Source organism: Lissotriton helveticus, chromosome 1_1, assembly GCF_964261635.1.
Source record: "Lissotriton helveticus chromosome 1_1, aLisHel1.1, whole genome shotgun sequence".
In the NCBI taxonomy this organism is placed as follows: domain Eukaryota; kingdom Metazoa; phylum Chordata; class Amphibia; order Caudata; family Salamandridae; genus Lissotriton; species Lissotriton helveticus.
Genome location: NC_136057.1, coordinates 1,337,515,196 through 1,337,542,190, shown reverse-complemented (window position 1 = coordinate 1,337,542,190; position 26,995 = coordinate 1,337,515,196). Strand labels below are relative to the sequence as shown.

Here is a 26,995-nt window from a genome sequence, read left to right as displayed (position 1 = left end):
AATTCATCTTGTGTGTTTGTCCATACTATAAAGTAGTCATCAATATATCTAATCAGTAGTTTCAAATTTTGTGACCATTCATTATTGGAGAAAATGTGAAGATTTTCGTACCATTCCATGAATATATTCGCATATATTGGTGCTGCTGAGTTGCCCATAGCCATGCCTGTTAGTTGTTGATACCAGGTTTCGTCAACCTTAAAATAACTATGGTACAAAATAAAGTACATCAATTTCATCAAGAAAGTTTGAAAATCCAGGTCTAAGTCTGAATTCAAAAGAGCAGATTCAATTGCTTCGATGCCCATGTCATGGGGGATGCTGGTATACAAACTACAAACTTCATGTTACAAATTCAGTCTATGCATTCTACAGGTTTCTGGACAAAATTAGACTGGTTACCATCAATTCATATTATATAGCCCCTGGAGGTGGCCATGGGAGTACCTTAAGGAACTCTAGCATAGCAGTTTTAATTAAATAGATTGTAAAACAGATTATTGAATGCATTAACCACACCTGACCAACCTCCCAGTTCCATATGAATAGACCATATTATTTTTTTTTGTGAACATTTTATTGATGAACAAACAGATTTGCTGACATCAGGAATAGACCATATTCAAGAAGAAACCATGGATATCCATGGTTTATGAATGGACCACTTTGGATGACCCGGGGATTAACTTTTTGACCACTCACTGGGAGTAGCTCTAGCATCCAACTAAACTTACTGCCCACCCTACTAATTCCTCCAGAGGCTATGGATATCCTGATGCAGCTGATTTAGGGAGGACATTTGGTTAGGATGAAGTCAGACTTTCTGTGGAGGGATTGTGAGAAAAGCAGTTCATAACCTTGAACCACTGTTGTCGCATAGGGTCAGTCCTCCAAGCAGCAGAGCATGTCTCCTGTACCTTTTGGACAATATGTAGTTCTCTCCACAGCTTATAAGACTAGCCAGTGGAGAACACAGTAGTTGGCTAGCTCCCCTGCCTTTAAAAATTGTCGAACACATGTGGACTACAACTATTGCAATGATGTATATTTGTGACTGTATACTAACTGAAAATGTTTCTTTTGAGAAGACACTGTTTAAATTCATGCTGCTTAATTTGGACCGCTATGATGTAATTTTTTCCAAAATGCAAATAAACATACTTTCAAAAAAAAAAAAAGGTACAAAAAAGTGAGTTCCAAGTATTTTTGATTAAAAAAAAATTGTTGAACACGTATGTCCTACTTTGAAACACATTCCTGGTGACAAGTCGCCAGGGCACAAACCTAACTGTGTGTTATTAACTGTCCATCTTTGAACGCCATTATGAGAGTATCAATTTATGGAGGCTTCACAGGCGTGGAGTCCATGATCTTCACAGCAGAACACTGTGACTTGGATTTCCAAAATTACATTTAGTGCTTCCAGCAGAGCTCCTCTCCCCAGGTCTGTGGATGTGTCAAGCCTCCTTTGCACTGTTAATACATGTTTTTCAGATCCCTACCATCAAACTATGGTAGAACTACTTCAGCTGAGTGTGGGAACCGTTTTCAAGGTCTATACAGAGACACATTTTTGTAGGAGAATAAAGTGGAGGGAATGAGGTGCAATGAGAGGAAGAAACAGGTATTTTATTATATTGTACTGCGGCATTTACATAGCGCTTACTACCTCTCTGTGGGACACTGAAGCGCTTGCCTATATAAGTAGTATGCTACACATGTGCAGTGTGGGGTTGGAAGTATGTTATTTTAGTTTTGATCCTATGTGAGAAGTGTTTCCATGTTGTGCGTGATGACCAACAAGGTGCTGTTATCGTGTTATGGGACACAGTGCATAGCAGAGTGTTGTAGGGTGATGAAGTATAAGAGACAGACTCACAGTTTTATGGTTTTCAGCATGCTGGCAGCTTTGGACAGTTTTGTGACTCTAGTTAATGTACTTCAACTGGAGTCATTTAACATGAGCATGTATTTCCTAAAAATACACATCACCAGAAAGGCATGAGTGTATGGTTGGTGTATGGTTGCTTTTTCCTTAGCATGTGTGGCATTTTCAGAAACCTGGTGGTGCAGAACCAATAGACCAGCATGCTAATTCCAGATTCACCAGCTAACTGTGTGATCCTGGGCAGATTAGTTTATTTATGTGAGCACTGCTTTCTTTCTCTTCTAAATGTGGGAATACTTAGACGCTGTTTTTGGGAATGTCTTTCCAAATTATAACAAAGTCTTAAGCAGGACAAAAGCCTCAGTAAATAAGGCCTTAAACAGTTCCAACACTGTCCGATAGATAAATGTCAGTGATCGATTGATATACCCGGTCTCACCAACAAAGAACATGAGCAGTTGTGACTCTAGGGTGTTTGGACAAACTATTGGAAAAAAATAATGTGATACAATATATTGTGTCAAGAATATCGGGATGCCGGGGGGGGGGGGCGGAGCTTGCCAGCGCTGATGTAAGACGCGTTGTAGCGGAGCTCCGCGCCAATGCCATAAAAATCCTGTTCAATATCCTCGATCAACGGAGATTAAATACTCCTAAAGTAAGGGCACGCTCTCCGGAGGCAGCGAGGAAGCTGGGGGACGCCGCCTGCTGTGAATCGAAGTGCGGTGGAGGAGTTGGACCGTGTGCGCGCTCGCTGGCGGACTGGGCCCGTAGCCGCGACCTCGCCTAGATAGCTGGCCGGCGTACGTGACGCTGCGTGCGGCTGGGGAGGGAGCCGTCGCTCCGAGACCACCGGAACGTCCCCGGAGCCCGTACTTGCCGAGGAGAAAGGGGCGCACAGTGATCGGAGGTGAGGCAGCCCAGGGTAATGCTGGAAGGAGACGAGAGTAATGTCTACCGGCCCGGAGTGCGGAGGAGGGGGCGGCGGGACTCTGAGCTGCGAGTCGATATCCTGGAGCTGACCGGCATCTGACTCACACCTCGGAGTGGAAACCCGATCTTTACCCCCAAACGCTGATTGAACACCACCAAAGCTGGCCTGTACATCCACAGGGGGTCGCCGATGAGACTTCTGATACACTCTTGGAGGCCGATTTGCTGGGACTTTACCCTCCCCCCCCTGCACAGTCTGCGTTGCGAGGCTAAACGAGCCTTGACGCACAGCTCCTGAGAGGAACAAAGCCGATAAGAGATTGTGGGCAAGGGGGCTGACTGTAGGAGATTGCAGCCGTCGAACGGCCTGCGATATTTCAACCACGACCATAGCACCGGCGAAGGAACAGGGGGCCCTCCCTCCCGGCACCGAGTGACTGGGGGACGGAAGGCGCGATCCGAAAAACCGCGGCAAAAGCCAAACCACCAGCGCCATCTCGGCGGCCTTTACCTGCCCCCCTAGAGCAACACAGGAGAGTTTATAGGCGGGGAGGGCTTCCCGTGTCTGGAGCGTTGGCCAGGTGGTCTGCATTGAGAGACGCTCCGAAGTGCTAAACAGGCCAGGTTGCCCACTAAGACTTCATCTGCCCTATTACCTGACCCCACCAGAAGAGCGTGAGGAGACTTTGCTGTGGGTTCTCGGTGGTCACTGCCACCGGTGACGACTATAGGGAGTACCTGGCTGCTGGCGGAATGGGAATGCTGCTCTGAAGCTGCAGCAGCAGGCCTAAACCGGCGTAGGCAATTGGCTGTACATTAACTCCTGGAGGAGCTGCACCGGATCCCTGTTAGGGCGACCTTGACAGCGCTCGAGCGGCGGCGGACCGAGAGGGGAGCAGTGTTGCGGCCTATACACACTCGAGGTACAGCAAAGTGCTCTTCAGTCCTCACCGGCCCACACTGTGAACTGGGGTGGTGGGTGTTGTACCCACTAGCGATTGGTCCCAGAAGGCGCTGTGGAAGTGGAAACCACACTGTGACGCAGAGCCTGTCTGCACGGCATCGGTCACTGGAGTATCCCTTTGGTGATCATCGCTGTCCACGTGTTGGGGGGCGAGTCGTCTCGGAACTGGACTGACCATCATGGGCAAAGGTGACAGAACACAGTCCAAGCTAACATTCGACCAACGGAAAAATAAGGCTCCGGAGTCACCAGCACCTGAAGTACCACTGAGGGACAGAGGCCCCGAGGGCTCAATGTATGCGTATATAAAGGACATGCTGGTGTCGATGGAGAAAGGGCTGCAAGACAGCATGACGTCTATTGGTTTGAAGATTGACGCCCTCACGTACCGCATGGATCGCATGGCAGAGCGGGTGGACAAACATGCGGAGCGGCTCGACATGTCCGAGATACGACTCACCGAAGAGGAGGAAGTGCAGACTGAATGGGACAAAGACCGCAAACAGTTCACCAGACTACTCTAAGTTATACAGGATAAGTCAGAGGACTTGGAGGCCCGCTCGAGGCGCTCGAACATACGCATCACGGGAATTGCGGAGACGACGCAAACTGGGAAGATGGAACTCTTTGTAGAAAAACTCTTGGTCACTCTCCTCGGAGATGACGTCTTCTCGCCGATGTTTATTGTGAGAGAGCTCATCGTACACTGGGGCCTCGACCGCGCACAGGGGCGCCCCCGAGACCGATAATAGCGAAATTGCTGAACTACAGGGACCGAGATACGGCGTTGCGCCGCAGGAGAGAAGGGGAAGCTACAGTTTGAAGGTATGGATATCTCCTTGTACCCGCATTTCACTGCGAAAGTTCAGGAGGAGCGCCGATATTTCGCCCCGTATAAGAAGCAACTCAGGGAACTTGGATTAGACTATGCCATGTTGTACCCGGCGAAACTACGGATAAATAGACAAGGTCACTCACACTTTTTCACGGACCCTAGAGAACTGCAAAAATCCTTGAAAGTGTGGTCCAAAGAACGGAGGAATAGTCCGAGGAGTCCCCGTGAGGAGCAGGATGAGAACAGTCACCTGGATGACCAGGAATAATTGGGCTGGTGACACCCAGGTTAATTCACTACTGACCTTGAGGGAAGCTGGGGAGAGTTGTAACAATGGGACCTCGCTGCGCAAGGCTCCGGTGAGCGGTGCTGCGCTGCACCGGGACACTAAGGAATCTGCGACTGGACTACGGTGCCATGGTTGGATGAGATCTTTACACTGTATATGCGCCAGGATGCGATCTGGTGACATTGGTAGATTATTTGCAGACGTGGTTTTTGCCTTACCTCATAACGTATATGGTTATTGAACATTGATATTGCTGGGGGTGCTGTGGAAGGGGGGGCAACGGGAAATGCCCTTAGGACATTTGCTGACACATACTTAGCCTCACGTTGGTAGACACTTAGGGGGCATTGGCGATGAAACGAATGCAAAATACACTGTACTGTCATACTGTTGTGTGTTTTTTTCTGGCATCCTCAGCCCTGGCACTTTTGGCTCTACTGGTCCCTAGGGTGGCCAGATTTGGGGTTGCACAGAATGGTTCCGGTGGGGGAGGAGGGGAGAGAGAGTGGGAGCTGCCAGGCCAGGTTGGGGGTGGTCTGCTGTGGGAGGGAAGGAGGGGGGAGGTGGGGGTGTTTTGTTCCGGGGAAGGGGAAGTTGTTTGTTTTGCCAGACGATGTGCCTCTTAGTTCCAATTGTCGAAGAATAGTCCTGCTAGCTGATGCCCGTAGGAGTGCGGCCCTAAGGCGCCAGAGAATCCCTAAAGATGACAATTGTACCTCACTTTGGAGATGACTGATTGTAGTGGTATGACTGAAGAGGGTGCCACTGAGTCTCTGAGAGCGTTGACGTGGAATGTGAGAGGTCTCAACAACTACCGTAAGCACAGGAAGGTACTAGCGTACTTACACAGACACCACGTAGACGTTGCACTTATTCAAGAAACACACCTCCCAACTACAAGCAAGATGTTATCGACTAAGGGGCTGGTGGGTAACAGTGTGGCTGCAGGGTTTACCACACATTCCAGGGGAGTACTTGTCTGGGTGAATCCTAGATCCAAATTGCAGTTGACCGTGATTAAGGCTGACTCAGAAGGCCGGTACTTGATAGTCAGGTGTGTAGGTAAGGGACACGACCTTATAATGGTTAATGTTTACGGACCCAACTACGACTCCCCAGAGTTTTATGATGATCTGGCCACGCATTGCCGGCCTTATGTCAGCTCCAGTATGATTTGGGGGGGTGATTTTAATTTAGTGTTTGACCCGGAGTTGGACAGGTCCACGGGGCCACCCAGATGACCGGCGGCTGCGGCCTTGCATATGAAAGCGGAACTTATTAAGCTAGACATGGTTGATGTCTGGAGGCATAGAAGCTCGACGAAGGGCGGATATACGCACTATTCAGCCTACCATGATACACACACACGAATAGACTACTGGCTGACATCCCGGTCTAGTGTCAAGCACATTAAGGGGTGTAAGATACTACCACGTACCTTGTCGGACCACTCCCCTCTGCTCCTAGTCTTAGAAACACCAATAAAGAAAATCCCCCCATTTACATGGCGCTTTCCCCCATACTCATTACTAGATGAAGTATTTAGAGGTGAATTGGCGGAGAATATAGATAGTTTTTTTTAAATTAATACGGGGTCAGTCGATAGTTTTCAGACAGTGTGGGATATATTTAAAGTGTATATCCGCGGTATAGCAATGTCCAAACACTCTAGTGTTTTCAAGGCGATAAGGCAGAGACTGAAACACCTGGAAGCACAACTATCGACCCTGGAAAAGCAACAGCAGGGTAATCCTGCGGCTGACACTGCAGAGCAGATTAAGACGCTACTCACTGAATATAATGAGGAGGCAGACAGGGAAGTGCAACACATGGGCAAGTACGCCACTGCGCGCACATATGGCGAGGGGGAACGACCCGGCTCTCTGCTAGCTAGAATAATGCGGAACGAAAGGCGGCCTCGGGTGATAGATGAGTTGAAATCGTCCACGGGGGAGACACTCACAGGGGAACCGGAAATACTTGAGGAATTTCGAGACTACTATACGGGACTCTACAGGTCCAGATCCTCTCGAGTGGAAGAGGAAATAGATGACTACCTTAGCTACATTAAAATGCCCCTGCTGACTGACTCCCAAAGAGAATTCTTAATGATGCCCATACAAAAAGATGAGATTATGGAGGCGCTGGAAGGGATGCAATCTGGTAGTGCGCCGGGAGCGGATGGCCTGACGGTGGGTTTTTATAAGGCCTTTAAAGAAAAACTAGTTCCACATCTAGCTACTCTGTTTGACGATATCTGTGTGGAAGGTAGAATGCCTAGATCTATGAGGGAGGCACTCCTTGTCGCAATACTGAAACCAGGGAAGCCTTCGAATGCCTGTAGCTCTTATAGGCCGCTTTCTCTGATAAATGTAGATGCTAAATTGTACGCGAAAGTATTGGCCACGCGCCTTGCGCTGCTCATCCCGGGAATGGTTGCACCGGAGCAAGCTGGATTTATACCTGCCAGAAACCTGACTTATAATATCCGTACAGTGCTTGGTACCATGCAACACGTAAGGCAGGAGAACAAAGCGTTGGCAATTTTCCTCGATATGGAGAAGGCTTTCGACTCTGTGGAGTGGCCCTTCATGTTGAGAGTCCTTCGAAAACTGGGACTGGGGGAACCCTTTCTGCAGTTGATAGGGACACTATACTACAAACCCACAGCGAGACTGTGAATGGGGGATCGTGTTACGGAAGTTTTTGAGATTAGTAGAGGAACTAGGCAGGGCTGTCCCCTTTCGCCCTTACTGTATGCGCTGGTGGCAGAACCGCTGGCGTGCGCAATTAGGGAATACCATTGGTTCGAGGAAATAAACTTTCCTACATACCAAATTGGTATCTCTACATACGCGGATGACACGTTGTTATATGTCCGGGACCCGGAATCGAACCTCTCCTCAGTGCTCAGAGAGGTGGTGAGATTTGGGGCCCTATCAGGACTGAAGGTGAACTGGCGCAAATGGGTAGCGTTTCCATTAATACCCGTGACATCACAATTTGATGTGGAATACCCGTTACAGTGGACAATGGACCCAGTCCGGTATTTAGGAATTCAGCTTCATACGGACCCCGACGTTTTGATACGGGAAAATTATGGGGTTGCATTTATGAAATTAGTCGAAGATGTGGATGCATGGTGTAAGCTACCCCTGTCCTTAATGGGAAGAATTGCCATCATGAAGATGGTGGTATTACCTAGATTTCTATTCCTGTTTAATACTATCCCGGTGGTCCTAATCAAGGCCTTTTTCAAAAGCCTGACGCAGGTTTTAGTTAAACTCGCCTGGGGCGGTAAAAAGCCCAGAGTCCAGTGGAAAGTTTTAATACTTCCCTACGAGATGGGAGGGCTGGGAGCACCGGACTTGGAGAAATACTATAGAGTTGCCCAGGCAGCGCACCTACATACGTGGATACACGGGAATCCTGATATACCCCATGTGATTCTAGAGCATTTGTTTGCAGATCCGGCTCCCTTGCCGGCCACTGTGTTTTATCCAGCTGATCGCAGTGTTGGTAAGCTAGACTCGATTAAGACCACGAACCACGCGTGGCATGCACTGCTACGGGACAGGAACTGTGAACTCCTATACTCCCCACATATGCCAATAGAGTGGGCGGTGTGGCTTGCCCCGCTGAAAGAAAAGGGAGTCATAGATGCACTACATAAACTAGGAATAGCAAAAATGGAGGACCTGTTTACAGACGGGGTGGTAAAAATATGGGAGCAGGTCCTTTCTCCGGGCATTGTAGCTACACTGCTATTACGCTTTCAGTTCCACAGGGTGTGCAGCGCGCTGTTGGAACTATTGGATGCAGATCTCACAGAACCACCGGACATCCCGGAATTCACATATGTGATTAGAACTGCGTCTCCTCGCAAACTAGTCATGAACTTACTTAAGATAGGATGGCAACAAAAGGAACAGCATGAGTTGAAGGCTAGAATAGAGTGGCAACGCGATTTACAAATACCGATAGATGACGCAATGTGGAACTATTGTTGCACAAACACGAGGAAGCTGTCTCTCAATGGAAGGCATAGGCTGATCCATTTCAAATATTTACAACGTGTCTATTACACGCCAGAGAGACTGCATAGATATGGGCTTCGCCGTTCGGCTGAATGCGAGCGTTGCCATGCGCAAGAAGCAGATTTCATGCATATGGCGTGGAGCTGTCCTGGTGTTAACAACTTTTGGAAAGAGGTGTTCTCGGAAATGAGCGGGATATTAGAGATTGAGATGCCGGCTAACCCTGCGCTGGCGTTGCTGGGTTACTCCAAGTCACTTCCGGTTGCACTGCGACGACTGGCAGAAATGGGCTTCTTAATAGCCAGGCGAGTGGTCGCTGTTTGTTGGATGAGGGGACCGTTGCCGTCTAAGAGGAGATGGACAAGAGATATGTTGTATTGCTGCACACAATCGGAAATTTACAGTGAGCTGCTACCACCTACGAGCCGCCCTAAGAATTTTTGGAGTCTGTATCAGACATATTTGCACACTGGGGATGGTGTGGAGCTACCTCGGGGTGAGGGAGCTGTTGGACAAGGAGTGCACACGGGGTCCGGGAGGGAACACCACAGAGCGAGGTAATAATGGACAGGGACTGATCGTTGAGGGGATTGAGGGGGCTCAAAAGGGGTGGTTATCTGAACTTAAGAGTGAGTTTGGGTTGAACGTGATAGGAAAGGACGGCAATCCATGGGGAGGGTGGTGGCGGGACCATAGGATATAACCTAGTGTATATTCTGAGACGTGGGGCTGAAGGGAGAGCAGCACTATGCTGACTCGTTCGTTTTTGACGGACAGTACATAGAGTGGACTCGGGCTGGCTCCTGAGGTGAGATAGGTAGGGCGGTAAGGTCCTGTACTTCAAGATGATGGGATAGGGAGGCTAATATCTGGCGAGTTAAGGGGGGGTGGGCTGTTGGGGTTAGAGTTTGTTATTTTGTGTATCGGACTTTAGCTTAGGCCTGCTTATTAGAGGGGTAGGCGCAGCACTTGTTGACTAGACACTAAACGCTTATACGCTTGGGCAGTAAGGCGGGCTCAGACCGACGGAGCGGTAGATAATCTGGAGATGCTTACCTAACATGTTAATTGACTGCCGCCGGACCTCCGCGATGTCGGCTTATTGGCTCTGTATGATGTGATCAGATGATGATGCCTTGCTGCCTATGATATGCTGCCGGCCTCCGGGTTGTAGGCTGTATGCCGTGTGATATACACATTGTGTGAATAAAGGTTTTAAACTTTAAAAAAAATAAATAAAAAAAAGAATATCGGAATGCCAAAAATATTGTTGACAGGATTATAGAATATACAGTTGTTTTCTGGTGTTATTTTTAATTTTGTAAAAAATATTGATGTGGTAAATATCGTTTTATGAAATATCATTTGTAAGAGTAATTAGTATGTAATTTTATGTGTTCGATTCTATATGTTTATTATTTTTTTTATTTGTGGTTTTAGCAAGATAATTTATTACTTACAAAACGGTTGACATTTTTATTTTTAATTACATTAATGTATGTAAATAACGTTTTTTTAGTAGCAGGATATTAGGTTTTTAAGGGATAAAGGTGGGGAAATTTTTAAAAAGTGTACATTTTAAAGCAAAGTTTATGTTAATTATTTTGATGATACTAATAGTTTGCAGTTTTTAAATGTATTTTGTTACATAAGTTATATTAATAGATTTTAGTTTAAAAATAATTAAAATATGTATTGATGGTATTCAATAAATAAAGTTGAAATTAAAAAAAATTAAATCATAAAATAATTTAAGAATTTCTAAACATTTATTTTAATAAAACAATATCATTTGAGTGTTTATAAAGAAAGTAGAAAATATAGAATTTGTGTAAAAAATAAGTTTCAATATTACAAATATTTTACATTTGTTAATTATATTTTTATATTAAAATATTTTTGTTACTTTTAAATAAAAATTTGTATATATGATTTGGGGTTGGTAATTTTGGATTATCATTTTATCTTTTATTTTATGGCTTATAGATTAGATTTTTTTTAACAATGATGTCAAATATTATTAGTAATGAAAATATTGTAGATGTTAAAGTTTAAATATATATATATATATATGTTTGTAGTTTTCGTTAGTGTGTTATTAGATTACATTTCAGTTTATTTTATAGTTGATAATTGTGTGTGAATATGGAGTATTGATTGTGTAAATAAATGATAAATTTGTTTTACCTTGTTTAACATGTTTTAGATTGCCGTGGAAAAAGTAAACCACACCTCTTTGCATCCAACACCTTCTTCAAATAGCCTTAGATTTGAGTGGGAATAGTAAATGTCAACCCTTTTGTGTCCAACGCCTTCTCCCAATATGGTTAAATTGGAGTGGGGATAGTAAGTGTAACCCTTTTAGTGTGTACACCTTCCCCAAAATGGTTAGATTGCAGTGGGAATATTAAATGTCATCCTTTTAGTGTCCAGCACCATCTTCAAATTGGTATAGATTGAAATAGGAATAGTACATTTTACCCTTTTAGAGTCTAACACCTTCCCTAAATTGGTATAGGTTGGAGTGTGAATAGTAAATGACATCCTTTTAGTGTCCAACGCCTTCCTAAAAATTGGTATAGATTGGAGTGGGAATAGTAAATCTCACTCCTCTAGTGTCCAACACCCTTCCCAAATTGGATTAGAGTGGAGTGGGAATTGTAACTGTCAACCCTTACGTAGCCAGCACCGTCCCCATATTGGTCTAGATTGGATTGAGAATAGTATTTTTCACCTCTTTAGTGTCCAAATAAAATTGATATGAATTTGAATGGAAATAGTAAATGCTATCCTTTTACTGTCTAGCACTTTCCCCAAATTGGTATAGGTTGGAGTGAGAATAGTGAATGACTCCCTTTTTGTGTATAACACTTTCTCCAGATTGGTTTGGATTGGTGTGGGGATATTGTATGTTAATCCTTTAGAGTTCAACACTGTTCCCAAATTGGTTTACATTAAAGTGGGAATAGCATTCTTCGCCCCTAAGGTGTCCCACACCTTTTTCAAATTGGTATAGGTTGTAGTGGGAATAGTAAATGACACCCTTTTAGTGTCCAACACTTCCTCCAAATTGGTTTAGATTGGAGTGGGAATAGTATATGTAACCCCTTTAGTGTCTAACAGTGTCCCCAAATTAGTTTAGATTGGATTGGGAATAGCATTTTATCATGTTAGTGTCCCACATCTTCGAACAAGTTTGTACAGATTGGAGTGTGAATAGTAAATGTTGCCTATTTAGTGACCAGCACCTTCGCCAAATTGGTCAAGTTTGGAGTGGGAATAGTAAATAACACCATTTTAGTAAAATTGGTTTACATTGCAGTGGGGATAGTATATGTCAACCCTTTAGGGGCCGATTCCGATTCTGTCCGGAAATCGTCCCGACCGACTCGTACCGGGAACAGAGTCCGACTGACACCTACAGGCACCATACGACCCGTGAAGTATGATGTAAAACCCGTGACTTACAACCGGGCCCTACTGAAAACAAGCCGTACCACCGAGCCTTAAAAAAATCAGCTATCTGGCCGGAAAATGGACACGAGCCGCACCGACCGACACAAACCCGGAATGAACCCGACCTATACGTACCTGCGACGTCTGAGATGCACAGTACAATGCAAAATGCATGAAACCCGACCGATTCCCACGGAGCCCAAGCCGCATGACCGACACTGCCCGAAAACGTACCTGAAGCGCGAGACCACCGCGATCGACTCGCATGCAACACAGAACACAATCAGCGTGACAGACATGGAGCAGCTAGCATAAGCCAACATGAGCGTCCAACATGCTCAGAAGAATGTCTCCTACATGCCCACAAAAAACAATGGGAAAAACACAAAAAAAAGACCAGTCAAGAAATGACAAAGTCAATAAACAAATACATTTAAAAAAACACAGACACACCCACAACTCCACCAATAAAATGGCAAAAAAACACTACCATGATCCTTTGCAAATACAACAGAGCAGCCAGCACAGAACAACTTGAGACACCAACCAGACACACATACACAACTCACCCCTCACACAAAATACACACCATCAACACCCCTTCAAAAGCTCTCACACATACACCTAACAAAACAGACACCCGCCCACACTTGCACCCACACAGACCCACCCACATCACTCCTCACCACCACCCATCACCATGCCCCCTAAGAAGAATCCACAGTTCACAGACACTGAGTTAGAAATATTGGTAGATGAGATCCTCAGAGTGGAGCCATATTTGTTTGGCACATTGGTACAAAGGAGCCCATATCACAGAAAACCAAGATGTGGGAGAAGATCGTGGACAAGGTGAACGCACAAGCACCAGCGTATCGCTCAAAGACTGACATCCAGAACAGGTGGTATGACGTGCGCAGGAGCGTCAAGAAGCTCCTCCAGAAGGAACACGCCTTGAGCCAGCGCACTGGCAGTGGCCCTCCTGCCAAACCAGTCTACTTCAGGTCCTGGGAGGAGAAGGTGCGGGACCTCCTACCAATAGAGGGCGTACATGGTCTACCAGACATACCAGAGCCTGGTGAGTACACATTCAATATACTCAATATTGTGTCACAATACACACACATCACCGTTAAGGGGGCAGTGAAACCATGCACTGATAGCAAAGGCATAGTAAACAAAAGTCAATCAGCCCAAGAAGTGTAGAATCAACCACAATGGATCGCACACCACTAGCCCCTCCTCCGGATCGCCCCTAAGGATTCTGGTACGTATAGTTCATAAGTGGTTCACCTCAGTAGGTGCAAGTAAGTACTTGTTGTTGTGAAGATCTCTAGACCCGAGACATGGCCCGGGTTTCGGGATATCTTCCCTCATCAGTAGAGAACGTAGTTGGGGTGGAAAAGAAGGCCGCCAAGCAACCGTCACAGGCCTTGATGCCTAACCGGCACGCAGGTGCGTCATCCAGAAGCTCGTCAGCTTAAAGGCTCAAGGGAGCCCATTTGTAGAATCAACTGCAATGGATCGCACACCGCTAGCCCCTCCTCCCGATTGCCCCTAAGGATTCTGGTACGTATAGTTCATAAGTGGTTCACCTCAGTAGGTGCAAGTAAGTACTTGTTGTTGTGAAGATCTCTAGACCCGAGAATGGCCCGGGTTTCGGGATATCTTTCCTCATCAGTAGAGAACGTAGTTGGGGTGGAAAAGAAGGCCGCTAAGCAACCGTCACAGGCCTTGATGCCTAACCGGCACGCAGGTGCGACATCCAGAAGCTCGTCAGCTTAAAGGCTCAAGGGAGCCCATTTGTAGAATCAACCGCAATGGATCGCACACCGCTAGCCCCTCCTCCGGATCGCCCCTAAGGATTCTGGTACGTATAGTTCATAAGTGGTTCACCTCAGTAGGTGCAAGTCAGTACTTGTTGTTGTGAAGATCTCTAGATCCAAGACATGGCCCGGGTTTCAGGATATCTTCCCTCATCAGTAGAGAACATAGTTGGGGTGGAAAAGAAGGCGGCCAAGCAACCGTCACAGGCCTTGATGCCTAACCGGCACGCAGGTGCATCATCCAGAAGCTCGTCAGCTTAAAGGCTCAAGGGAGCCCATTTGTAGAATCAACCACAATGGATCGCACACCGCTAGCCCCTCCTCCGGATCGCCCCTAAGGATTCTGGTACGTATAGTTCATAAGTGGTTCACCTCAGTAGGTGCAAGTAAGTACTTGTTGTTGTGAAGATCTCTAGACCCGAGACATGGCCCAGGTTTCGGAATATCTTCCCTCATCAGTAGAGAACGTTGTTGGGGTGGAAAAGAAGGCCGCCAAGCAACCGTCACAGGTCTTAGGGGCGATCCGTAGGAGGGGCTAGCGGTGTGCGATCCATTGCGGTTGATTCTACAAATGGGCTCCCTTGAGCCTTTAAGCTGACGAGCTTATGAATGAACTATACGTACCAGAATCCTTAGGGGCGATATGGAGGAGGGGCTAGCGGTGTGCGATCCATTGCGGTAGATAGCCCAAGAAGTGTAAGCTAGTCAGACAAACACAATAATGGCCACATCATAGTGATTTGTAAGTGTGTCATGCCATGTACAAACCTACCAACAAATTGGGCAAGGCAGTGGCACTAATATGAGTAAACACTGTCAGACATTCTTGCCACCACACCACAATCTCACAGTGAAGCTGACTGACAAGAAGGAAGAGTGGGTATGTTGGTGAAATGAGTATATACAAAAGCATGATGGTGTTGTTGCCAATTGGACCATCAACACCTCGCTGAAGAATGCTCACCTAAGAGGGGGTCGAAATGGGCTGGCAGGTACCCTGGGGAAACGTCGTTTACAACGCGGTCGTTGCATCGCGATGCCATTACATCGCGGTTTTTAGAACGCAAGTCGTTACAACGACTTGCGCTGGATGGCGTTCTAGGACAAGGAATAGTATAATTTACTATACAACACTTTTCCTACTGTATGTAGACTGGAGTTGGAATAGTAAATTATACTACTCCCAAGTCCAGCGCCCTCCAACGCAAGTTGTTGTAACGACTTGCGTTGTAAAAACCGCGATGTAATGGCTGGCGATGCATTAGCACGCGTTGTGATGTCATACAACCGGTACCCTGGGACAAGGCTCTGTTGTAGGGAGCACAAGGCCCTGCTGGGAATTGGCCACCATCAAACACCAGAACTCCACTGTCTGCCATCTTGACAGCACAGGCACACACCCTCACAGGGAAGCAGAGTCAGAAGGAGGGAAGTGAGGGCATGCTGGGAAGGAGGGTGTAGCCCAGAGCATGGTGGGACTTGCAGCCACTCACAAACCTCAGCCACCTACATGACCCAGCAAGCCCACACTGCACCATGCTCACCTCACAGGGGGTGGAAATGGGCTGGCAGGTACCCTAGGACTGGGCTCTGTTGTGGGGAGCACAAGCCCCTGCTGGGAATTGGCCACCATCAAACACCGGAACTCCACTGTCTGCCATCTTGACAGTACAGGCACACCACCTCACAGGGAAGCGGAGTCAGAAGGAGGGAAGTGAGGGCATGCTGGGAAGGGAGGTGTAGCCCAGAGCATGGTGGGACTTGCAGTCACTCACAAACCTCAGCCACCTACATGGCTCAGCAAGCCCACACTGCACCATGCTCACCTCATGGGGTAGAAATGGGCTGGCAGGTACCCTGGGACTGGGCTCTGTTGTAGGGAGCACAAGGCCCTGCTGGGAATTTGCCACTATCAATCACCAGAATTCCACTGTCTGCCATCTTGACAGCACAGGCACACACCCTCACAGGGAAGCAGAGTCAGAAGGAGGAAAGTGAGGGCATGCTGGGAAGGGGGGTGTAGCCCAGAGCATGGTGGGACTTGCAGCCACTCACAAACCTCAGCCACCTACATGACCCAGAAAGCCCACACTGCACCATGCTCACCTCACAGGGGGTGGAAATGGGCTGGCAGGTACCCTGGGACAGGGCTCTGTTGTGGGGAGCACAAGGCCCTGCTGGGAATTGGCCACCATCAAACACCAGAACTCCACTGTCTGCCATCTTGACAGCACAGGCACACCCCCTCACAGGGAAGCAGAGTCAGAAGGAGGGAAGTGAGGGCATGCTGGGAAAGGGGGTGTAGCCCAGAGCATGGTGGGACTTACAGTCACTCACAAACCTCATCCACCTACATGCCTCAGCAAGCCCACACTGCACCATGCTCACCTCACAGGGGGTGGAAATGGGCTGGCAGGTACCCTGGGACTGAGCTCTGTTGTAGGGAGCACAAGACCCTGCTGGGAATTGGCCACCATCAAACACCAGAACTCCACTATCTGCCATCTTGACAGCACTGGCACACACCCTCACAGGGAAGCAGAATCAAATGTTAACAGGGATTACACTCCTGTGTCAGACACCTGATGGCCCTTGAGTACCAATGACCATGTACATCGAAATCCATACATGAGCTGGGTGTGCGCACACATCTACATGCACATTGAATGGCTTCATGTTGGCGGGACAATGTGCTACCACAATATCATTCTCTGTCTGTGACGACTGAAGATAATGCAGTGTTCAGGCATGCATCCTGACGTCCCGTTGCACATGTCATGTATACCAAACATTGTTACAAAAATCAAGGAGGGGTGAATGGTTCACTCTTCCTGTGCAACCTGGTTCATTACTTATTATGTTGCCTCCAGTGACAGCCTCACATATGTACACATGCGTAGTGCGTGATATCATGCTTTTCCGCATCACTGTACTGTAGCATCATCATCATTGGCTCCCCATTGTTGCAAATATGCTGTACATCCCCCTGGAGGTAAAGTGGCTGGTTCCCCAGTATTGCCCAGAGATTAAAACTGACAGTGTGTGTCTGTGCTCAAGTGCTGTGAGTCAAAAGCACTCACAACACCCAAATACAAAGGAAAAATGGTGTACATTGTGATGTATGAAGTTACAAACAAAGGTGTTGCGTGTGTGGATTCAGCTACAGATCCACCGCACCAGGGTCGGTCACTGTTGGTCAACATGTTGCAGCCCCATGTGATCCTAGAGCTAATTTCTCCTCTGGGCACTACTGGGAAAGCAGCCAGTCTACTTCCAGGTGGAGGCACATCATATTTGCAACAATGGTAACCCAAAGTAAATGCTGCTACAGTACACTGAGGCAGCAATTCAAGAAGCACTGCCCCATTCCTGTATACGTATTTGAGGGAATTTACTAAGGAATGAAATCATGTAAATACAATGGCTGCACAGGATGAGTGATCCCTTGCCCCCTCCTTCATTGTTAGAACTACCCATTGCAAGATGAATGTATCAGTACCTCTTCCTCCCTCCCTGTTGCGATGTACATAGGTTAACCATTGATGTCTGTAGTAATACAACTGACAATGTCTGTCTCTTCCAAACACAGGTGCTGCTGAGGAAACAGCAGTAAGTGAAGAGGAGTCCCTGGCCCAGACTCTGGTGGAGGATGAGCTCTCTGGTGTGGATCTGCTCTGTCCTCTTCGGATGACGAAGATCAACCTGGCACCTCCAGTGTTAGTCATCATGCAGGCCCACCATCAGAAACACCTGCACCCCCTGCAGCTACGCCAACAACATCTGGCCACAGACCTAACACTCCTGCCAACACGGACAGACCTAGGACACCAAATTCAAACAGCACAGGGACACTGGCCACCCAGGAAGCTACGAACAATGACACCAGTAGCAACACCCAAGGGGGCCCTTGGTCAACTGTGCGTGCCAACACAAGTCCAGCCCGGGTGTCTCGGGGTTGTGGGAGTGGTGTTAGGCAGAGGTCACAGCCTGCAGAGGGGCCTGGACTGCCTGATGACCCCCAACTGGTACGCACCATAGATGCGTACCAGGATAGCACCGGAGGATTCAGCCAAGTAGTGGGAATCCGCAAGGACATGCAACAGGAGCAGGCTGGCCATCATGCACGCATGGAGGCCAAGTGGGACCAACTTACTGCAGTGCATAGTGACATATTGAACTGTCTCCGCCAGATCAGCAGAAATATGTCCACACCTCCCTGTGTGCCCCCAACATCTCTTGCAACAACATCTGCAAATGCCACAGGGAGGGAGGATGAATCTGGTGGAGAGTCCGATGCACCGTCGATGCCTGCACCTGAGGATCATCCCCAAGAAGAAGAGGGGTCGTCCGAAGAAGGACAAGTGAGCCACAGTTGTCCATGCACATCCCCCAGGAACCCAGAACCTGTTTTGGATATTGTTCTTTGAGTGCAAAGCATTCACCCTGTTGCACATGACACAACTCCCCAACATGACATGGAGGGTCCATGTTGTACTAATGTAGAAGATGAATGTGGACTTCACTCTGGACATTTCATCTACCAATACTTCAAAGTCATCTATGAACTTTGGATTCTAAACTTCATGTACATCACTATCTCCACACATGTATGTAAATAAATTCACTATTTCACTATACTTGCCTATGTTGTGATTAAAATTTGGTATGTGTCATGGAGATGATGAAATGCCGAAGTACACAGTGCATGCAGACTACTACAGCAATGTCATTACCGTTATGTGACTCATGTTGATGTGACACACATGAGGGAGTCACACCAATAGGGCACCACAAAACATACTCACCATGGACATGTGACACATTGCCTACAAAGATGTTTGCCAGATATATATAGACACCACACCTTTCCACAGTCAATGCTAACAAGCCCACAGGTGAGGTAACCAAATGTCAGTCAGATGTGTGAAGACAGACAATACACATAAGTAAGTGAAACATGGGTTCATTACAAATCAGAAACAAGTTTATTACACAACAGTAGCAAAGTGACTCCACATGACAGTGGGCAGACGGTCACAAATTGTCGTCAAATAGCGCTTCAGGGGTGTCTGGTACATCACATGATGGCATACTAGAAGTCCCACCCTGGCATTAGATTCTGGTTGTCGGTGTCAGACTTTACCAAGCAACTGGCAAAGTACCTTGGGAAGGACAGAAATGAGACACAGTCAGAAGCACGCCAGACAGGATGGAAGTGCAATAAACATGTCACAAGAAACCTACACAGTAACAAATTAGCATGTCAACACCATTGTGGACTACAGACCATCTGACAGGACACATCACTGCACGCATCCAGTCAAGTACCACACGGACAAACTCAAACAGCAACTGAGCTGCACAAACACATCACAGGCTAACTCAGGACATTGACATGACAACCCTGTGAACTCACATTTAGCTGAAGAAGTTGTTGATGAGCTCTGTGCAGACGTCACCCTTATCATCATCACTGGCCTCGTGGCCCAGGCCAGGATCCTCCACAGGTGGTGGATGTTGGTCGTCATCGTCCTGTATGAGAGGCAACTTCTTCCGCACTGCCATGTTGTGGAGCATGCCATCACCACCCCCTTTTGTACCACTTTGTTCGCCATAATTTGGCAGGGTATGCTCAGACGTGATACCTTGCTCACTTTGCCACTGGATTCAAGCAAGCCGGGCTGAAGACGGCTGAAATGCCAGAAACCGGTCCTCGGAAGCTTGTTTCCGGTCTAGGGAAGGCATGGCTTGGCAGTTCGGGCTGGACTGTTCCCATGAGGCACAGGGTCAGACTGATTTGCATATGGCCATGTCTGAACTGGGGTGGCAGAGTGGGCTAGAGAACGGTGATGGATTAAACCCAGATCTGTTGACTGGGTGTGAGTGTTTGATTGGTTCAGATGCTCCGTTCATCACCACCCCCTTTTGTACCATGTTGTGGAGCATGCAGCACACGATGATGATCTTGCACACCTTTGCAGGCTTGTATGGGAGGGCCCGCCGGTCTTGTCCAGGCAGCGGAAGCGGCTTTTCAGGAGACCAAAGGTATGCTCTATCACTCACCTGGTTCTGCCATGTGCTTCATTGTACCGCATCTCGGATGCTTTCACAGGGTTCCTGAGGGGTGTCAGCAACCACGGCATGTTGGGGTATCCAGAGTCATCTACATACAAAGAATTACACATTAGTTGAGTATTGTAAGAAGGTGGGAGACAACATTGCCAAACACACACAATGGTAAACAGTACACACCAACAAGCCAGACACGCTGGTTTGGCATCTGTGACATCATCAATGGTATGTGACTCCTCCTCAAGATGTACGCATCGTGCGCAGAACCAGGGAAACGTACACACACATGTGTGATCACAATGTCCGCCAGACATACCACCAGAGCATGGCTTGAGTGGAAATGTTTCCTGTTGCAGTCTGTTCATGTGCCCGTGGTGGCATCAGGGCCACATGTGTGCTATTGATTGATTCAATTACGTTTGGCATCCTCCCAAATCTATAAAAGGCATCCTTAATGTCAGTGAGTTTACCCGGGCTAGGAAACTTGATGTAGGAGTCTAGGTAATTCAACATCCCCTCCAAGACATCATGAAGCACACGGCTGAACATAGTTTGTGACATACCACCAGCACTAGCCATAGTGTGTTGGAAGGTACCGGTGGCAAAGAAGTGGAGGGGTTCCATCACCTTCACCTTTGGTGTCAGTGTTGTCGGGTATGTCCGGCCAGGTAGCAGATGTGGTGCCAACTGCTCCGCCAACACATCTATCAGTCTCCTGGTGAAGTGGTACCATTGGAGGCTGTCGCGTTCCACCATGGTCTCAAGGTCAGGGAACGGTCTATGTACTGCTGGTGCCCTGCAGTAGAGATGGGTAAAGAAAGATTATACATTCAGCTACCCATGTGGCACTCACCTTGAGAAATAATCACATGATACATCATGGCAATATACAATAACCTGAGGTGTGTGCTGATGGTTATGGACACATATTTCACCTTCATGCCCTTCATCTCACATATGAATGCGACATGTGTACATGAGTTCCTTGGGGTGCAATGGCAAATCATTGGGCTGTGGCACAGTACCTATGGACTGCTGTCACCTTCAAACCACACAACACAGTGACAAGTGAGGACTGATGTTTCACATGCATCACAACTCCATGTCATGGAGATAGCCATGGTCCCTGTATTGCCACATGTGCACTGAAATGACATGTTGTATCATGGACATCACACTACCAATCATGAGTCCCACAGTTAGTGACCCCTGTGGTCCCTGCTGGCCATACATGGACGTGCCTGAGACACACACACACAGCATAAATGTGGATGCACAAGGCACATCGTGGCACCTGTCTCACATTGGCCACATGGAACCACAAACATCAGAGACACAACATGCACACAGACTGTGGGGGTACATCATGATTGTGGCCATGGGTCTTTCTGTGACGTACATGACATGCAACCCTGTACTCATGGTGTATGTGACAGGTCATACACATCTCCAAACTGGTACTGTGTCCATGAATCATGCCCATAAGCCAACTGCTGTACATTACCTTTGTGAGGTGCACAACACAAAAACGAATCTGTCCCCATGAACCCGTGCCCAGCCTGGGAGTGGCTGCACCTAAGTGCCACACAAGAATAGAAATGTTGCCCCCCCTACCCACACAGGTGATGCAGCCTTACATGCCATGTGATGCAGTGTGAGACATGCTATGATGTTGTAGGTGTGGCCATGGCAATGAAATCTGTGTGTAAACCGTCTGCAAGTCACACCAATGTGATCCGACGTGGGTGACTTGTATGCAGACGCGCCGTACATGCATGGACCGAATGGTGCGCACACGTTGTCCATTGACTGCACGATGCGTATGCATTACAGTCACCTGCATCGGATCACATTGATGACAATGGGCAATGCGTGCACACGGCTCGGTTCATGCATAAACGACGCGTATGCAATGTGACCCGACGCGGGTGACTTCTACAGTGACGCATCGTGCTGTTCTGGTACGAGACATGCGCAAGCATACCCCATAGAATCGTATTGAGACAGATGCAAATTTAAAAAATCGTTCGAGTCGTGCACTGGAAATTCAGTTGGATGTGTACAACAATGTTGCAATCCTAGGGTATCCTGAAGGTGAGAGTTTTGAACAATGCGGAAGACGTGTAGGAGTCTTACATTTCCATGGATTGGACAGATTCATAGAATGCAACCGTGTCTGGCCTATCAGTAAGGGGCAATGTCACAGAATCTGCCTCTGCAGCACTGATTTCAGGCTGGCAGGCCCCAGGGAGCTCACTTGCCTGCACTACATGCTACAGAACCACATTTCAGATTCCACTGCTGCTGTCTATGCTTCCTCTGGATCCTGCAATGCACGTACTCTGGAGAGGGCCCCAGCATTCAAAGAGGAGGAGGACCAGGCCCTGCTGGATGGGGTCCTCCCACAGTACAGCAAGCTGTATGGGAAACCAGGGGAGCAGGTGAGTGTGCAGTCCACTGCCTATCATTTTCAGCAAGTTGTCTGACTAAAAGTAAAAGAACTGTGCACAGCAGTGGGAGTCATATGCACTGAGTACTTTCTGCAAGCAGTTTATTTGGGTACATGTGATGAACAGTTGTCCTGCTGCAGTACTTCAGTAGTGCTAGCCTTAAATTCCTAGCCAATGTTACCATGGCAGACCTGCAGCACAAATGCACATTTATATGGGTGCACTACCTGTGTACCTCTTTTAGGTTGTGATGACTCCATGTATTTTCTACAGTATGTAGCACAATTATGTGGCATGTGTGGTAATGTCCTCTTCACTTTGTCATCCTCACAGGTAAATGCCCACCAGCAGCAAGAAATCTGGCTGACCATCGCCCGGGCAGTGAGATCAGTGGGGGTCTACAAGCGCCGGATCAGCAACTGCCAGAAGAGGTGGCAGGACCTACGTGGCTGGACCCGGAGGATCGCAAGGTTCCAGCTGAAGCTGTGCCTCCTCGCCGTAGGGGCGGACACCGGATCCTGACCCCTCACATGCTCAGGATTCTGGTGGTGGTCTTCCCGGACATGGGTGGGCAACTGAAGGCCAGACAGCAACAAGGAGAGGTAAGTCCATGCCTGATCTGTGAACATGTATGACATGCTATTTGCAGTCTTTTGGCCTGGTCATACTCCCACATTATGTTGGTCTTGGAGTCCAGGACTCATGTCCCTCAATTTTGTATGTCACACTCCTCATCTGATCCACAGTTGTGGCCCCTACAGTCTGTGACTTTTTTCACTTGGGCACTGTGTCCCTTCAATCAGCTATGCTGAGGGTCCTGCACAGCATTTGTTACTGGGACGCTGATGTGTGCATCGTGGGTGGATCTATTTTTTGCACTATGCCTGGTCTCTGACATGTGTTCTGTGTGTGCCTTTCATATGTGTTCAAATTGCTGGTCTGGCTCACAACATGTGTGTGGGGTTCTTAAAACATACCCATGCAGCAGGTGAGTCCATGTAGTGTCCTCAGGAGTATGTATAGGACGTATGTCACACTAGCCCAGACACCTGCCTACTGTCCAGGCCAATACACTGTTTTAGGTTTACCTGGTCAGTCATGCCCACTCCACGTCATTGGGAGACTCTGTACTCACACTCACTTGTATGTACCTACTGATTGTGCTTCCTGAAATGTGCCATCAGGTATCTGACACAATATCATTGTGGTGTGGCTTCCTTTTTGTGACAACTGGTGTGTTGAGTATTTTAGTGTCAGCAGGACATCTGAGTTGTGACAATGGGGATGAAACCTGTGCAACATATATGGTGTGGTCAGTTGAATGTGCACAATGCTGTATGCAACAGTGACTTTCACGCAGATGTGTGTTATTAGCAGCAGACTGTGAGGTGCTCATGTTCAGGTACTTGTGTTTGCAGTCACTCATATGTCAGATTTTAGTGATGTCGGTTCATCATAGTCCAAGAACAGTGTGTGGCAGGGGAAAGACTGGTGCACTTGTCAGCTGCAGAGTTTGGTATGGGCATGAGCTATGAATGTGACGCAGTGCAGACTGATGTTGTGCGGATGCATTGCCCTATGACATGTGACAGTGAAGAGTGACTTACCATGCATGTCTGTGCCAGGGCATTGATTTTTGAGAAGAGGGATCCTGCATTGGAGTCAGATGTGCTCCATGCACCCCATTGTGTCATTAGCTTTCAGGACGTAAGGACATCATTGTGTCTTGTGCTGCTAGGCATCACAAGATTGTGAAATGTGAGTCTGGGCATACATTCATCCAGACACCTGTACTGAGTGATTGGCATGTGATGTGATGTATGTTAATAGTAATGTACTTCCGCATGGTCATTTGCATGTCCAACAACTGTGTATGTGGTGCATGTGTGCACTTGGGATTTTATCAGCCAGCATGCAACGGACATATGGGTACAGGTCCAGGAGGGATATGGGTGCCATGGTTGATATTCAGACTGGCTATCGCCCTATGTACACCTGTGTGTGCATTTTGAGCAAATATCAGCAAAGGATGCCAGTGCATGCCCTGTAATGTGCTGTATTGACAGTGTTGTGTGCAGTCAGTGCAGGCGACTAATGTGGTCCTTCTTTTCCTACTTATATGCAGATACATCCACGGGCACAGGAGACAGCGCCACGGAATTAGAGGAGCCGCAGAGCCAGCCTGGGACACTGACTGAGGAGTTGGAGGGACCCAGTGGCACGGAGGGTGAGGGGAGCCACACCGAGGAGTCCTCAGCACCATCCACCTCAGCTGAGGACCACAGCAGCTCAGAGGATGACTTCCTTGTGGGGGCGGGTGTCAGCAGCCAGCAAAGCACCAATAGTGAGGCTGTTCCCACCACCACTACCACCACCACCCTACCCTCGGCTCCCATCCCAGAGGTCCGTGGCAGCTCCCTCCACCACCCTACCCTTGGCTCTCATCCCAGAGGTCTGTGGCAGCTCCCGTGTTCGGGAGCATGTCTCCTTCCTGCCAGGCACCGCACTCCCTGCCTCTGTGTCCCCTGCTGCCCTAAGTGTGGAGTCTGTGGACCTGCTTAAACAGATCCATGTAGGGCAGACATCAATGCTGAGTGTCCTCCATGTACACACCAGTCTGTTGACACAACTGGTGTCGTTCATGGAGGGCATCTCATCGGGCATGTCTGCCCAACAGAGGACCAATCAGTCCATGGCCTCCTCCCTGACGGCAGCAGTATCCCTCCTCTAACAGCCACTGCCCAATCAACAACTCCTAGCACCCAACCTGTCCCAAGCACACACACACACCAGCACAGTCACCCAAACACACAGACACAGACAGCACACAATCACCCAAATAGAAGTCCAAACGTGCACGCAAGCAAAGCCAGGGGACTTATACCACACACACAGGGGATGGGTCGCAAACACACACACAGGCATCCACAACCACTCCGCAGTCCTCCGATTCCTCTCCCTCCAAGAGCCCTTCCCTTGCCTCACCTGCAACCCCATCTCCTAAGAAGCTCTTCCTGTGTGACCTAGGTCTCTTCCCATCCGATCCAGCAGATCCAGACTACAGGGGGAAGAGGAAGTCCCCACAAACAGAGAAGAGTGCCCCTCACACCCCCAGCTCCACTGCACAGTCTCCTTCCTCCATCCCCCAGGTCAGCACACCACAGGTTCCCCTGCCACTCCCTGTCCCAGGTTCCCCCACCCACAGAGACATCATACCCAAAATGCTCAGGCCCTTCCCCAACTCCTACTTGCTCTTCCACTGACACCATTACCAGTCTGTCTGTTACTGCAACTACTGGGGTGACCGTGGACCCCCCAGCTGTCCTGCCAACCTCACCTGCAACCCTTTCCACTCCCATGGGGTTAGGCACTGCAGTCGAGTCCCCGACCACCCAGTCTGACACGGGGTCTGCAGTGGGGACCATGTCCACTACACCTGACCTGAAGTGGTTTCAGCACCCACCCCATCAGAGTTATGCCCCACACTTGTGACGGCACAAACCATGTCAGACACCTCCACTGCAGTTGCCACTGACTCTCCTGCACCCACCACCACTTCACAGCCTCCTTCTGATGAGCCCTGCAGTGCCTGGCCTGTCCCATGTATGCCCCTCAGAGTGGATGTCCCCTGTCCTTAGCAGTGCAGGCAAGCAACGGGTCACAGGTGTGCCTTACACCTTCATAGAACTTTGTTTTTTGAGAGGACATTGGACTACATTTAATTTTGGATTTTCCCTTTCAGCTTGCAAATTGCTGAATAAAGGCTTTTTTGTTACCCTTGTGCATTTGATTTAGCTGTACATATTGTTGATGCTGTTTACCATGACCTTGCTGTGATGATGCAGGATTTACAAATGTCTGTTACTGAGGTGTTGATGTGGTGTACTCCATGTGGACCATGAGATATGTTTCCTGTTCAGGTTGGTATCCATGTCATCCTTTGCAGCTGACTGGGTGTGTCAGGATTAACTAAATTAGCACAGGGAAGTTAACATTTCATTGGCATGGCCACATCTGTGGCTTGCACCCATGCACATATGATGTGCTTCACATTGTACAATTTGACACTATCCCTGACTGTTGTCCCATCTCCATTGTACATGCAGGTGTGGGCATCATTGATGTAAAGTCAACTGTGTCCTCTGTGCAACTTGCTAGACATATGTATTGTCTATGTGCAGGTGACTTAAGGGGCTGTACCATACCCAGGCGTATGTCACCAGTGCCTACATTGGGTGGTAAATG

The 26,995-nt window shown here is 48.1% G+C and overlaps 1 long non-coding RNA gene across 1 annotated transcript in view; it reads left to right on the top strand.

Annotated features, from left to right (window-relative positions):
- Positions 1–25,349, top strand: part of LOC144772854 (uncharacterized) — a 52,213-nt gene extending 26,864 nt beyond the window's left edge. Inside the window, exons 2-3 of the long non-coding RNA XR_013599859.1 lie at positions 23,084–23,352; positions 24,876–25,349. This is a non-coding gene — a long non-coding RNA (uncharacterized LOC144772854). The remainder of the gene's footprint in view (positions 1–23,083; positions 23,353–24,875) is intronic.
- Positions 25,350–26,995: the final 1,646 nt, after the last annotated feature.